This window comes from Patagioenas fasciata, chromosome 5, assembly GCF_037038585.1.
Source record: "Patagioenas fasciata isolate bPatFas1 chromosome 5, bPatFas1.hap1, whole genome shotgun sequence".
Taxonomy (NCBI): domain Eukaryota; kingdom Metazoa; phylum Chordata; class Aves; order Columbiformes; family Columbidae; genus Patagioenas; species Patagioenas fasciata.
In genome coordinates, this window is record NC_092524.1 from 44,928,352 (window position 1) to 44,941,924 (window position 13,573).

At 44.9% G+C, this 13,573-nt stretch overlaps 1 long non-coding RNA gene across 1 annotated transcript; it reads left to right on the forward strand.

The window, feature by feature from the left end:
* The first annotated feature begins 9,261 nt into the window (after window positions 1-9,261).
* LOC139828014 (uncharacterized) lies at window positions 9,262-12,711 on the forward strand. Its single transcript, XR_011739175.1, has 3 exons — window positions 9,262-9,777; window positions 9,861-9,983; window positions 11,436-12,711. It is a non-coding gene; the product is annotated as an uncharacterized lncRNA (long non-coding RNA).
* Window positions 12,712-13,573: the final 862 nt, after the last annotated feature.

Genomic DNA, 13,573 nt, shown 5'->3' on the forward strand with positions numbered 1-13,573 from the left:
TGCCCTGTTGTTGCTAAAGCAGTGTAACAGAAAAAAGTGCAAGATAGAAATTAAATTTTGAACAGAACAGCGGAAAGGAATTTAATAAAATCCAAAAATGCATGAATGTGGAAGTTTGCCTGCTTCAGATGTAGAAAAAGAGGAAAAGTTGTTACAATGAGTGACGGAAATGTTTTGCTTTGCTTACACATAGAAGTCTTGAAAACTTCATGGAAATTCAAGATACTACTGTTGTAATGTTTGAAAGTAGGTGTCTCACTAAGGTTAAAGTTGATGTGTGAACGAAGGCTAGGATATTCATTGAAATTTGGTTGTGTTCCATTTTTTCACAGAATTCTTGTTTCATAGGGCGATCTACTTTGGCTCTAAATTTAAAATAAAACATTTCTAATTAACATGTAGCTGTTGTGGTCACTGTATAATCAATACATAAATTGGCAGTGTCCCCTCTACTTCTCACAGGTTGAGCAATAGAAATGGCGGTTGTCCTGTCGCTAAGGCTTTCTTGGGATAAACATGACACAAAGAACTATGAGATCAAAATAGTAAATATTGAATTATATTTGATAGAATCTGATTCCTTCTACGATTTTCATAAATGAATCTCAGCACACATTAAAAAGAAAAAATGAAAAATAATAGTACCTTATCCCCAGACTGGTAAAAGAAATGCCTAAATGAGCATTTGACTGTTTGTTATATTTCTTCATGCTGGACCTGGTTAGAATTGGCTGAACTAGACTGAGGATTTTCCAGGCAGATCTTACCACCTCTGTTTGTGCCAACAGTGTTCACAGATGTCAAAACACTATTCTGGCTCAGGTGTACGCATGAAATGCCACCTCTAGGCATGCACAACTCTTTATCGCATTTCTAATGGTTCACACACTCTGGCTTAGAAAGTCATGGCTTCTTCTGTCCAAGTGAGTAGAGAATGAGCAGGAGTTGGTTAACCTGGCTAATTTTGGCTTTACCAAAAGGAGGCTAAGAGGAGCTGCAGCCTTTTCAGTGGGCCAGACTGGTGACCACTGGGAACATCTAGAAAATCTTGTCCTCACTGATTTACAGCTCTCAGGGATTCATTCTGGGCTGTCTCCATTATTAGTCCAAGATATTGAGCTACTACCATGTGAATAAAAGGACCATGTCTAAAGCAAAGTTGTCATTTCGTGGGTTAAATTTTCATGTGCCTTTATTTGCTCAGTAGTTGCTTTAAGTCAAGCTGTAAAATTATATCAACAACAAATTTTCTAGTCTTTAAGAAAAATAATACCCATGTAGGACTACTTTATAGACTAATGTTTGGCTACTGGACCATGGAAAAACCTCTGGATCTGGTTACAGTTTCCCAGAACAGTCAACAAAACTGGATTTTACCATCCTAATGTACTTTAGTCTTTAGTTTTCCTTCTTACCAGTAACAGTAATGTTCAGCTTTGCAGAAGGGAGAGGGTCTCCCTCAAAGGCAAAAGGGAAGCTGTGGAGTTTCAGGGCATCCAAAGATATAGGGGTGATACTGTGAAAATGAGTGGATTTCTAGGGGACCTGTTATTGGGAATGGGGCTCGGAAAGGTTAGTACAATCTTGGGGACCAACTGCTCACCCAAGGGATATTATCCTGTGGGGGCAGCTGTGTTGTGTGCAGTAATTGAGATTCAGCAACAACACAATGCAGGCAGTCATGCCTTCTGCTGACTAGATTACCCATCTTCCCCCTTCCCTAGAGGTACAGGATTCCTTACCTTGTGCACACATGTGCACTGCCATAGTAGAGATGCTCACTTGACCCTTCAGATCATACAACCACTTGGGCCCAAACATCTCCAATACTGAGGTATGTTCTTTCTTAATTCAACAGGTCCCCATAAAAGCCAGTCAAATAAATATTGACCAGACTAGCTGTGACCAAGAGGGGTGATGCTGCACATGCTGGTGAGCCTAGTGGGAAAGGAGAGGTCAAGACAGAAAGGGAAGGAGGAACAGTGGAGGGTGATCATGTGTGCTGATTTTGGCTGGGCTAGAGTTAATTTTCTTCCTAGTAAGTAATACAGGGCCAGGTTTTGGATTTGCCCTGGAAACAGTTTTGATAATACAGAGATATTTTTGTTATGGTTGTGCAAGCTTACACAAGAGTCTTCTGTTCCTCACACCATCCCACCAGTAAGTGGGCTGGGGGTCCACAAGAAGTTTGGAGAGGGCACAGTCAGGGCAGCTGACCCCAACTGACCAAAGGTATATTCCACACCATATGACATCATGCTCAGTATATAAAGCCAGGAGAAGATGAAGGAAGGGGAGCATTCAGACTTATGCTGTTTGTCTTCCTAAGTAATCAGTACACATGACGGAGCCCTGTTTTCCTGGAGATGGCTGAACACCTGCCTGACAATGGGAAGGTATGGATTAATTCCTTGTCTTGCTTTGCTTGTGTGCATGGCTTTTGCTTTAACTGTTAAAATGTCTTTATCTCAACCCACGTGTTTTCTCACTTTCACTCTTCTGATTTTCCCTGCCATCCCACCAGGGAGGAGTAAGCGAGTGGCTGTGTGAGTCTGAGCTGCTGTCTGGGTTTAAAACATAATACTGTGCTTTGTCGATCCTTGTAGGGTCTTGATACACTATCTGGCTATGGGGTCTCAGCAGACAGAGAACCACTGGCCTCCTTATCCACAGAAGACTGGAAGCAAGTTTTTAATACCATTCCCACTCTTGACAATAACTAGCGCCTGTCCATGCCTGAAGTCACCTCTGTTTTATTCAGGCAACCAAATCTCAGCCTAAGCCATTTACAGAACCCGGTTGTTTGAGTACACTCAGTGTTTCTGCTCAGCCTTGCTACAGTAGGGCCTCACAGGTGCATGAACCAGGGCTGTGCCTAAATGACAGCTGCACCTCTGCTGGAGAGCTGAGACCAAGTCTAGATTACCAGGTCAGGCAGTGCAGGAGAAGCAGATCCCTAGAGCAGACAGATGGCCTGGAGCCCCTCTTGACAACCCTGGTGCATTTTGTGGCTATCTTCATGCTGGTCCCTGGGTTGAGCTGGCTGGTAGAAGCACATGTCTCAGTTTTGTCATTTCTGTGGGATCCTGAGTGCATCAAGGTGGCTCTGGGACATGAATCAAAGCACAGAAAAGGTTGTGCTGCTGGTGTGCAGGGGTGTCTGTGGAGAGCGAGAGGGAATGCTCGTATCTGCACAACTACAGCATCAAACGTGAATACAGCAGCAACCACCACAGCATGCACTGGAATGAAGGCCAGAAAGCTTCACAGTTTCAGTCTTCTTTGATCACATAATGGAGAAAGTCAGCTCAATTTCTTTTCAATTTTCAAGCAGCTAAATGCCCTGCTTCCTCCATATTTTGCTTGTCTGGTCATGATAACTTTATTTCCCCAGAGCTCCAACAGCCACTAGAGTAAAACTCTTATAAATCTGAACTGCCTGTGCCTAAAGAAAATATACTTTCGTCAGTGTGTGTTTTTGTGAAATCCCACAGGACTGTTCTCAACAGTCTTATATAGAAAATCCACAACTGTCTGTTGTAACCATCCACCCTGATTTTCAGTAATGGTGTTATCCTTGTAATTTTCCAGTCATCAAAATCTGGTCTGCAAATTACTAACATTACATGTTATGAGGTGTTTCATCCAGAACTTCACTCTCTCACAACCTCATTTCCTCTAGAGGCAAACATTTGTTATTGGATGACCTGCTACCTACTATCTCATTAAAAGTTTTTTTTTTATTATTTTTTATTTTTTCCAGTGCTATTGACATTTTATCTTCCTGGGGCTCTTCTGAAAACCACCTGCTGCAGATGTCTAACTTGGTGCTGTGACTATTGCTTTCCACTAGCAGTAAAGTGAGCCTAGGTCTGGCAAGCTGAACCACATAGTAGCCCAGGTTGTGTAGGAGATATGCCACCACCTGTCATAGGCATGGCCCATACCTTCCTTCCACCCCACCCCCCTGCCTGCAAAACCTGTAAATTATGTCTTTAGTTCCTATTCAGTTACTCTTTTACCTAAATGATTCATATACAACACACATATCTAATTCGCTACCGTGTTGATTTATGATGGTTATAATATGTGCTTATAATATAGTTCAACCCAAAGAGAAAGATTTCTTTGGCTTGAAAAGCTTTTGTGCATTGTAAGGGGGAAAACCCCTACAGAGTGGTTCAACATATAAAATCACATGGCAGGCTCCTCATCCTTGATTTACTCTTGCTCTTCTGGTGCACTCAACCTAGGAAAGCTGCATACCAAGAAGACCTGCATTAACTCCAGCACTCCTTGGTCTTTTACACCTAAAACAGGTCCCAGACCTTCAAGTGGAACTACAGATGTGTGGGTAATTACAGATCCCTGATAAGAACTCCACAGATAATCTGACGCTGTTATTGAGCTGATTTTCTAGTCTGTCTTTGTCTTCTTTCAACTTCAGACCAGAAGGTTTCATTACACTCCTTTTTCCTGAGAACTTAAAGAGCAATTAACTATCCCAAATCCTTCCCCATTTTGATAACTGGAGACCGTGAACAGGTTACCATTAATCACCTCTTGGATAAACTGAACAGGGTTGAGTTTCTGATATCATTTATCAGGTATTGCTCAGACAGTGAGGCATTTCTAATTCTTGGGCATGCAAATACTTGAACTGGACACAACACTACTTCTATATGGAACTGATCTCTCTCCCTTTACTGTGTTCTTTCCTGATTCCAAGGACTATGCTCATTCTCTAAGGTACAGCATGACCCTAGGGCCTTGTGCTCAGGTTCAGTCAGAGTATGTGTATTTATGGTCCACTCCTCCCTAAAATTTTCTGTGTAAGGAATAGACAAGACAGAAAATGGTCCGAGGCAGAAAATTGTAATGGAAGTGTAAGTTGAAAGAAAGATGGTAAAATAGAGTTAGGAAGCTGATGCCTGTCTCCTCTATTTTTGTTGCTGAACTGTGAATCTTGCCCAGTACAGAAAGAAATACATCCTGACATAATCATCTGAAAGTCGAAATCACTTAAGCCAGGTAAATGTCTAGTAAGGCTGTTACCAAAAAAAAAAAAAAAAAAAGATTAAAAAAAAAAAATATTGTGTAGTTAATCTTGTTGGTCTGGTTGTGTTCCATGGTAATTTTAATTACACTGTAATCTGAGCTAAGTCAAAGGATGGTAAGAATAGTGGTTGGGTACAGGTTAGTGGAATGTAAATGGAAATAAGTGATTCTGGGGGCAGATCTGATGGGCAGGAATATTGCTCTGCTCCCATGGAGGGGAGAAGGCTGTTCTTGGCATGAACATGACAGGGAGCCATGCCAGGAGGTGGGCAGGGCTGGTAGTGAGGGATGACAGCTGCTGAAGCGGAAGACTGATACTGCACTGACCATGAAAAGGGCATGAAAAACACTGCACTGATGCTGGTTAAAGAGGAGGAGGTCAAAAACAGGACTCAGAAGTGTGAGGAAGGATATCACAAGCACAGAACTGCAGAGATGAATGCCAGCACTGAGCATCCCCGCTCCCTAACAGTTCACAAAAATTTCTGAGGCTGTACCTTGAATTCACTTGAGTTTTGCATTACCTGACAACAGTGCCTTGCCCTCACAGATAAAGGGGTACCCAGCTGGTAACTCAGCTTTTGGGTGCATTCAATCATCAGCTATGGCACTGATGGACCCTAAATGACTACTGTTTGATTAAGCACTGCTGTCAGAGCTGTGTGCTCTGCAGCACTTGAAATAAATGCTATTTAGGTGGACTGGTGTGGAGTGGCAATAGTTTTTGACCGAAGTATTCCTAGGAATGTTAACACTTAGGTTGAAGTACACCTAGCGTGGCTACCTCGACTGGAAAGCCCTGTAAGACACATGAAGCAATCACTTCTTGAATCCATGCTGCAGCCTTCTTATGGTAATGAGGAGCTACTGAAGGTCAATATTAAGAACACTCATCTCACTGATGGGGAAAAATATTTTGTTTAGATGGGGGAAAAGAGGTACAGCTCAGAAAAGACAGGCTGGTTTTTGTATTTCTGTATTATGTACTGTATATGTGGCAAATAAAACTTAGAGGGGAAGAAATGGTAGTTTGTGATGGCATATAACATATTTTGATGTCTCATATTTCTTAAAAGACAAAAGCAGTCACAGGGATGAAAAATGGCTCTGAGCATGGCAGAGCTGCCTACACCCCTCTAGTTAGAGAGCAGGGTGTGTGTGAAGGTCCTGTTGACTCCTTTGCAAGCCAAGAACTCCCCTATAGCAAACTCGCACTATCTCATGGGATCAAGACCACAGATATCCCCTTTGATTTTCAAGAGCTCTTGTCGTACCAGAGAAAAGCCAGCATTAAATGTGTGCCACCTTTGCCCCTGCACTTTGGGGACCTCTTATCACAGGAGAGTCTGTATTTCTGCTTTCAGATTTTGGAAGGACACAGAATCTGTTGCACTTTGCTACGATGCCCTGGAACATTGGCTTTAAAGCAGAAAGCTAATGATGCACACATTGCAAAACAAATTCTATGAAGTTTACTTTGCAAAGAAACTGATCCAACTTTTTTTTCCTTTTTTTCTTTTTTTTCCCCCCCTAGAAAAAGCAGGTGTCAAGTAGCTAGCTGGAAGCCTTGTTGACTTTTTCAGATGCAGCACTTAATTTTGTAGATTTAATAGCAAAATGATATATTGTGTATTATTATATATTTCTTTCTGTTATACACTTGCATAGATGAGATTTTAATTTTCTTTTTTTCCAAGGTATGGATTTCCAAACCATACAAAATAAGAATCATGACATACAAGTAAAAATCACTTGAACCTTGAACTCTGTATTATTTTCATAATCCCCTTTTCCACTCCTGTATATCAGCATTTTTTCTGTATAGACTGTGGCTTGTATGAAGTCTTGCTTTCGCTATAGCCGTTTCTTGACAGCAGGATCAGTGATACTCCTTCCAGGTGCTGAAACTGTTGAACACGCTTTAGCTGAATAAAAGCTGTGGGTGCGACACCAGCAGCTCTTAGCTCCCCTCTGTGGAATGCTACATGTGTATTAACATGTATCTTTCTTTGTGACTTTTTTTTTTTTTAACTTAAAATGATGCCCTTTAAAATCTCTTCCTGGAGAGAGAGAGAGAGGTTGAAAGATAGAGAAACAAAAATACACTCCCTTTGGAATTTAACCTTAATTTGAACCAAGATCAGTGAAAGAAAAGCACTTTCGTGCATTGTTCAGCGGCTCCACCCAGCCAGCCCCTTATCTAACCTGAGTCTCTATTGCCTATAGCTTTGTAACTTCTGCAGCAGTATGCTCCACATGCTCTTACATGCTTTAAAACCAACCTTGAGACACTGTGGCATTATAATACCAAGAAACACCTAATGATCCTATCTTGCAAGTCCTTAGACTGCACAGCACAGCAGCAGGGACTGTCCGTCTGTGGGTTTACAAAGGGCCTGGTATATACTGCAAATAAACAGCTGTGGTTATTTCTGACCACTGGCAAAGATGAGAGCAGCTTGGAAACCTTTCCCTATACCCCAAACCAGGAGATATTTAAGCATTAGTAACTCTTTGTTTTAACCTGATTCCTTGGATTTCTTTTGCCTTTGGAGGGAAGCAGCCAAACCTTGATTTGCATGATGTCAGCTTGGGGTCAAAATTCAACCTTAAACACACACATAAAAAAACAAGCTTCCTTGTTTGCGGTTCAGAAGCGAACTTCCACTGTATGCCTCCTATCACCTGCATGGGGTGGGGGGAGAACAGCCAGTAGATTGCTTTCCTATTACTTTTAACTTCCTAGAAAAGACAGACAGCTGCTCAAGGTGTGGTCCACCTTCCTGCTGTCCCCTATCCCCCATCAGCCATCTGCTGCCTTCAGCCACCCCTTTCCCAGCATCCCTCAGTTTCTCCTGACTTGTGACCACTTGATCTGCCTTCCCTCACTTACTGTCTGGTTTACACCCCTTCTTTCCACATCCTCAATCTTATCTCCAAGCCATCATTGCTCGTAATTCCCATCCCTGTTTCTGTTATGCTCCACAATCACAGGCCCTTTCACTGGATCTCCATGGTCTTGCGTGAGCCTGGCTTCCCCAAGTCCGTGGCCCTTGTTGCTGTCTCCCTTCACCTGCAGGCAGATGTGGCAGACACCTGGTAGAGGACAATGGGTGGTGCTACCACTGACGACAAAAAAGGCATCCATCATCTGTGGAGCAAACTTCTTAAAACTGAAGGTAGGAATCTGGCATTCACAACAACTACTACTTCAAATAAAGACCAAATATGGTGCAGCTTAGAAGGAAAGAGAGAACGCTATTAAATGCACAAGTGGCTCGCCATGTATCCTCCCCTTTTTTAACAACCGCTGGGTGCTCTTCTTTCTAAGAGGTATTTTGCAAATGCCTTTTTTTTTTTTAATTCTAGATAGCCTAGTAAAACCCTTCAAGAAAATACTGCTTATGGTGTTGTTCTTATACTCCTCCAGTGTTTGAAGGATCCCTTGGAATGAGCTTGCACCAGGAGACAGGAGGGAGGAAGCAGGAAAAATCAAAATAAGAAATATCAAGGAGACACAGTCAAGCATGAATCATTTCAGTCGAACACGGAGTAAGATCAGATTTCACATCCACCCTTGATGAAGCTGGCATTTTCACACACACACTGCAAACCCACTGGCATGCAAGTGGCTTAATTTCATGGTTATTATAATACAGAGACCACTGGCCTATATTTAAGCCCAATTTAGATGAGGGGGCTTGGAGCAGAGGGCCTCCATGTTCAGAAAGCCACTGATCTGATGAACAGCTACTCATGTTTAAAAAAATAAATAAATAACTTTACAGGCAGGTAGGCAGGTTTTAGTAGATACCCGCCCCACGGGGAACTGCAACCCAGGGACCTCAGCGCTGGCTGGAAGGGCGAGTGACCCCACGGAAGAGCTAAGGTGGCTGCAGCCCCGCGGAGCGCTGCGGGGGAGAACGGGCGCGGGTCTGTCTCTGCCCCGCGAACCACTGCCGGGTGCTCCTGCCCTGGGTCGCTCCCGGGCTTGGCCAGCAGCCAGCAGGAAGAGGAGGAGGACGAAGAGAAGGAAATCACCCGGTGTGGGGGAGCGCTCCAGCCGCTGCCCGCCCAGCAGGGACTCCTCGGGCCGGCCGCTGCCCGTGGGGATAAGCCAGGGCTGGCGCAGCAGCCGAGTTTGGCGGAGCGGGGGGCACTATGCCCTTGCCTGGAGGAGCTCGGGGGGTTGAGGGCGGCGGATTTCAGCACAATTACAGGCTGACAAATGTGCCAGACCCTTCGCTCACTCCCCAGTGCTTTGCAGCGACCGGGCTGTCAGGGGAGAGGCACGACCGGCCCCCGCGCTGTGCAAGGGGCGTCTCCTCGGCCAGCTCGCCATCCCCGCCCCCTCCACTGCGGAACCGATAATCCTCTGCCGCCGGTGGCAGCCCACACACCCGGGACCGGTGTGTGCCGGAGGAACGGGGAGGGACGGGGCAGGGGGGAAATCCCCGCTCGTTGCTGAGGGCGTGGGCTGCGTTCCGGGTCCCCCGCTCGGCGCTCCGCAGCCGCGTTAGAGACCGCCTGGGGCGCCGGAGCCGGCCGGGAGCCCCGCCGCCCCCCAAACGGAGGCGAAGCCCCATTAACGGCTCCGGAACCGGCGAGACAAGGAGGGCGCCCGACGAACCAGCCTGTTACCCGCTGTAATTGCGTACGCCTTTCGGCGGCCCGAGCTTTAATTACTCCTGTGATCATTTTGAGAAGCCCCCGTGTTTAGTAAGCCGAGCAATAATTTTGTGATTAAACCAGTGTTATCCTGGAAAACTTCTTTTTAAATTTTTTTTGTTTCTTTCGCGTAGGTCTGTAATTTTCTAAGTATCCTGCTCCGCTCATGCCGGTTCAGGCGTGTTGCATGTGCCAAACCGCAAAGCCTATAGAGCACAGGTCCTTGCAGATGAGGAGAGCTCCAGCCTGTGCCTTCGGTAAAGAGCTCTATGTCTTCGTGTGTCTGTATGTTGACTATTTTCGTAGTGGTTTAGCTGTGGTCTGCAGCTCAATATTGAAAGACGTTATTGATTACTTCCAGGGAAAACTGAGAATTCTTTTTCCTTTTTCTTTAAGTATAATGACAGCTGATGTTTTCCGTGTGGTTTTCCCTTTTCTGTTTTCTTCCTAACTAAGGTTACTGGCATGGGAACAGGACTGTTGTACTTCACAGCCCCATCGACATGTGCTGTGTATGTACTGCAGTCCGGAGTATCTGACTGTTTAGAAGTATTCAGTCCAAAATATATACATTGATCGTTTCTTCTTATATTACCCTGTCACAAATAATCCATCTGGTTAAGTACAGTGACCTTCCTTCTTCTGAAATTATAGATTTGAAAAGGAACAACCTCTTTCCATAAATATATTTTCTGATTAATATACACAGTAGTTTTTATTCTATTCCAGCATTTCTAGAATGGAGATAATATGTACAAATATAGGGAAATACAAATTCGTGGGGACACATTTATGCCTTCAAAAACATACTAATTCATATTAAATTCTTGCACATTACCCAAGGCTTAAAGGTACTGTCAAATCCACTGGTACAGTAGACCAAAATGTTCTGGTTTCTCATCTGAATATGTATTTGCCAAAAAGTTCAGAACTGCTGTGCAAAAAATCCCTATTATAAGACAATGTGTGAAAAATACCAAATCTCTTCTTTATTTATAGTGACCAAAATGAATGTTCATAGCATCAAGAAGAGACTGGGAATGCACACAGTTTTCCCAAACTTTGAATATCCAAACTGCTGCCAAAAATATTTAGTGGCTTTTGTCTCTGTTTTAAAGAGCTGATAACCAAAGGCTAGAAGTACCTCCAAAGGCCCCCTGCTTCTGCCATGATGGCAGTGCCAGCATTCATTTGGCTCAAGCATGGCAAAGGCCTACAGAGTTGTCTTCCAGCGGACCTGTATTGAGCAGCTGACCTCTCAGTCCAGCTTCACCCTTGGGGTGCTTTTGGTCCAGGGGTGGGTGTAAGTCGGTCTCTCCCAGGTTCCTAGAAGTGGCAGAAGGAACCTGGCCAGCTAATCATCGCTGCTGATAATGGAAGAGTAGAAACTGACTGCAGCCCAGAGTCCCCCCAGACATCCTTTGGCATCCTTTGGCATCCTTTGACATCTCTTTGCCTTGCCTAGTGGTGTTAGGAAGGTGATCTCAGCTGGCTCCATTCTTAGAGTCTAGAAAAGACAGTGCCAAGGCAAGAGGAAGTGTTCAGAGATGGTTTTCTTTCAGCAGGGCATGGATCTCTTGGTTGTCATTCCTATCCATCTTGGCTCTCAAGTGGGTTTGACCTGGTGGCTTGCATTCATGCAACTATGCAAAAGTGGTTCTATTGCATCAACTTGTACGTTCCTTATTTGTATTTGTTTAATTTTTTAGGAGACCATGGTCTGAATGAGCCATTCTCACCTTCACTCCTGTCAAAGGGCGCCAATAGCCGGGAACGGCAAGGAGAAAAGCCGGGGCATGGGAGGGTGAAGGAACAGGGCTGAGGCTGCTCACAGCTCCTCGCATGGTGCAACCTGCCCCGAAGGCAGCGGTGGGAGCCCGCAGGAGCCCCCCGCCCCAACCCCCAGCTCGAGGCCGCCGGTCACAGACGAGGCCAAGCTCGTTTCGGGACAGGCTGAGGCGGTTGGGTCGAGCTCGGGGACCGTTTGTCGATTCGTTTGTTTCCAGAAGTGGGAACGATCGGAGTAGCTCCAGCCACCGCGTGTGGCCAGGTTGTCCCCTCCGCTGAAACAATACAGAAACTCAGAAACAAGGGGTGCCCCGTTCACCCCCTCCCGACCACCCGCCCCTCCGCGGAGGTGCGGGACGAGTCGGGCGATCGTGATGCTCTACCAGTGCCCAACCGCTGGAAGGGAAAGGGGCTCTCCGTCCTAAACTTGGTTGTTTTTTTACAGTTCCTACCCGAATTGGGGGTATGCCGGTGACTGAAGGGAAAAAAAAAAAATCAGCCATCAGTCCAAACGAAAGAGACACTTTAAAATCCAATAACCTTCGTAACGGCTTCACTGGAAACATGGAATGCTAAAAATTGAATCTACAGAGCTGGCTTCGACCTTCACCTGTTAAATAGTGGTATTTTTTTTTTTTAAATGAACTCTTTTTAATTTGGTGAGTCTCTGACCCTTATTTTTACTTAATGCTGCATAGCACTACACGCATCTTTTGGCCCTGAGAGGGATAAAGGACAGGAAACCCTGGACAGATTTAAACCGGAAATAAATGCGGACTAACTGATGTCTGACTGGTCCAGCGAACTAGAGATGGTGCCGTGTCCTTCTTTTTACTAGAAAGAAATGTGGCGTGAAAGCAGGATCTGTGTTGCCTAGGAATTAAGTTGTTGCTGCTGCTTATTCCTTACCTGAACTCCTAATCCTCTGTTTGTGCTGCAGCACAAAACAAATTATTTCTCATAGACCAAAGGGCTGCCTTGTAACAATTTAAGTCTATTGTGTAAAAGTATAAATGGTACATTGAGAGTTAAAGTAAGCTGACTTGTAAAAAGTAATTATTGGACATGAAGTATGTGGTCATTTCATGTATACTTTGGAGAAGTCATTATGCACGGGGAGATAAACTACAAACAGTGAAATGCTTAGTTAGCCAGTTAATATGTATGTTTGGTCTAAACAGACGTCAGCAGAAACAACATGAGGTTTACTCCTACTTCTGCAGAAGACAAGAGTATTTTGCTACTTCTTACCTTGGGAACAACCACCTTATTCTAGATCTTTTTAATTTCTTAAACTAATAAGCAGCCCCCGATCCTCAAATACAAATAAACCCCTGAGGCACTTTACAAAGTGGGAAATATCCCGAAATCCTTGAACCTCGGACTCTGCTGAGGTCTGTGCAATCTCGGTCCACACTCATTAGGAAAGGAAAAAGGAAAAAAAGCCTGCTCCCTGCCCAGGGAGTGTTTAAAAGGAGGAGTGTGGATGCACAGAAACCAGTCCTGTCAAGGTCAGCTTTGTCTTGTGAGAGGAAAGGCAACACGGTCAGCATTATTGCACGAGGTAATCCTCATGGAGGCTAGAAGAGATGGTCTCTCTCCCTCCTTCCGTATTCCTTTGGCCAATGTGTCCCTTGTTGAGGCAAACCTCCCACCGAAGGCGATGTGATTCCTTATTCCAGGTGCGAATTCCTCACCTGGCCAGTTCAGGGTTCCCTGCTCTCCGTTTAGGGTGGGGTGGGAGGATTCCTGCTTCCTGGAGTGTAATGTAACTCTTGGGCACTGAGGTGCCCTCCTGCTTCCCGGAGCAGCCAGAAGGTCCCTGGGTGACCGATGACACTTTGCTGGGCCCTTTCCGTGTAACTGCTAACGCCTAAAAGACATTGCCTCGGGAAAAAAAAAAAAAAAAAAAAAAAAAAAAAAACAACTAAAAAACCCACAACGTTTTGAAGACATCATTTGCAAGGTGTGGCAAACACCCAGGGTGTGATACCGGGCCCCGTGCCTTTCCCAGACGCCCCGCGGGCTCATCTTTGGCGGTCCTGACGCTCCCCCTTGG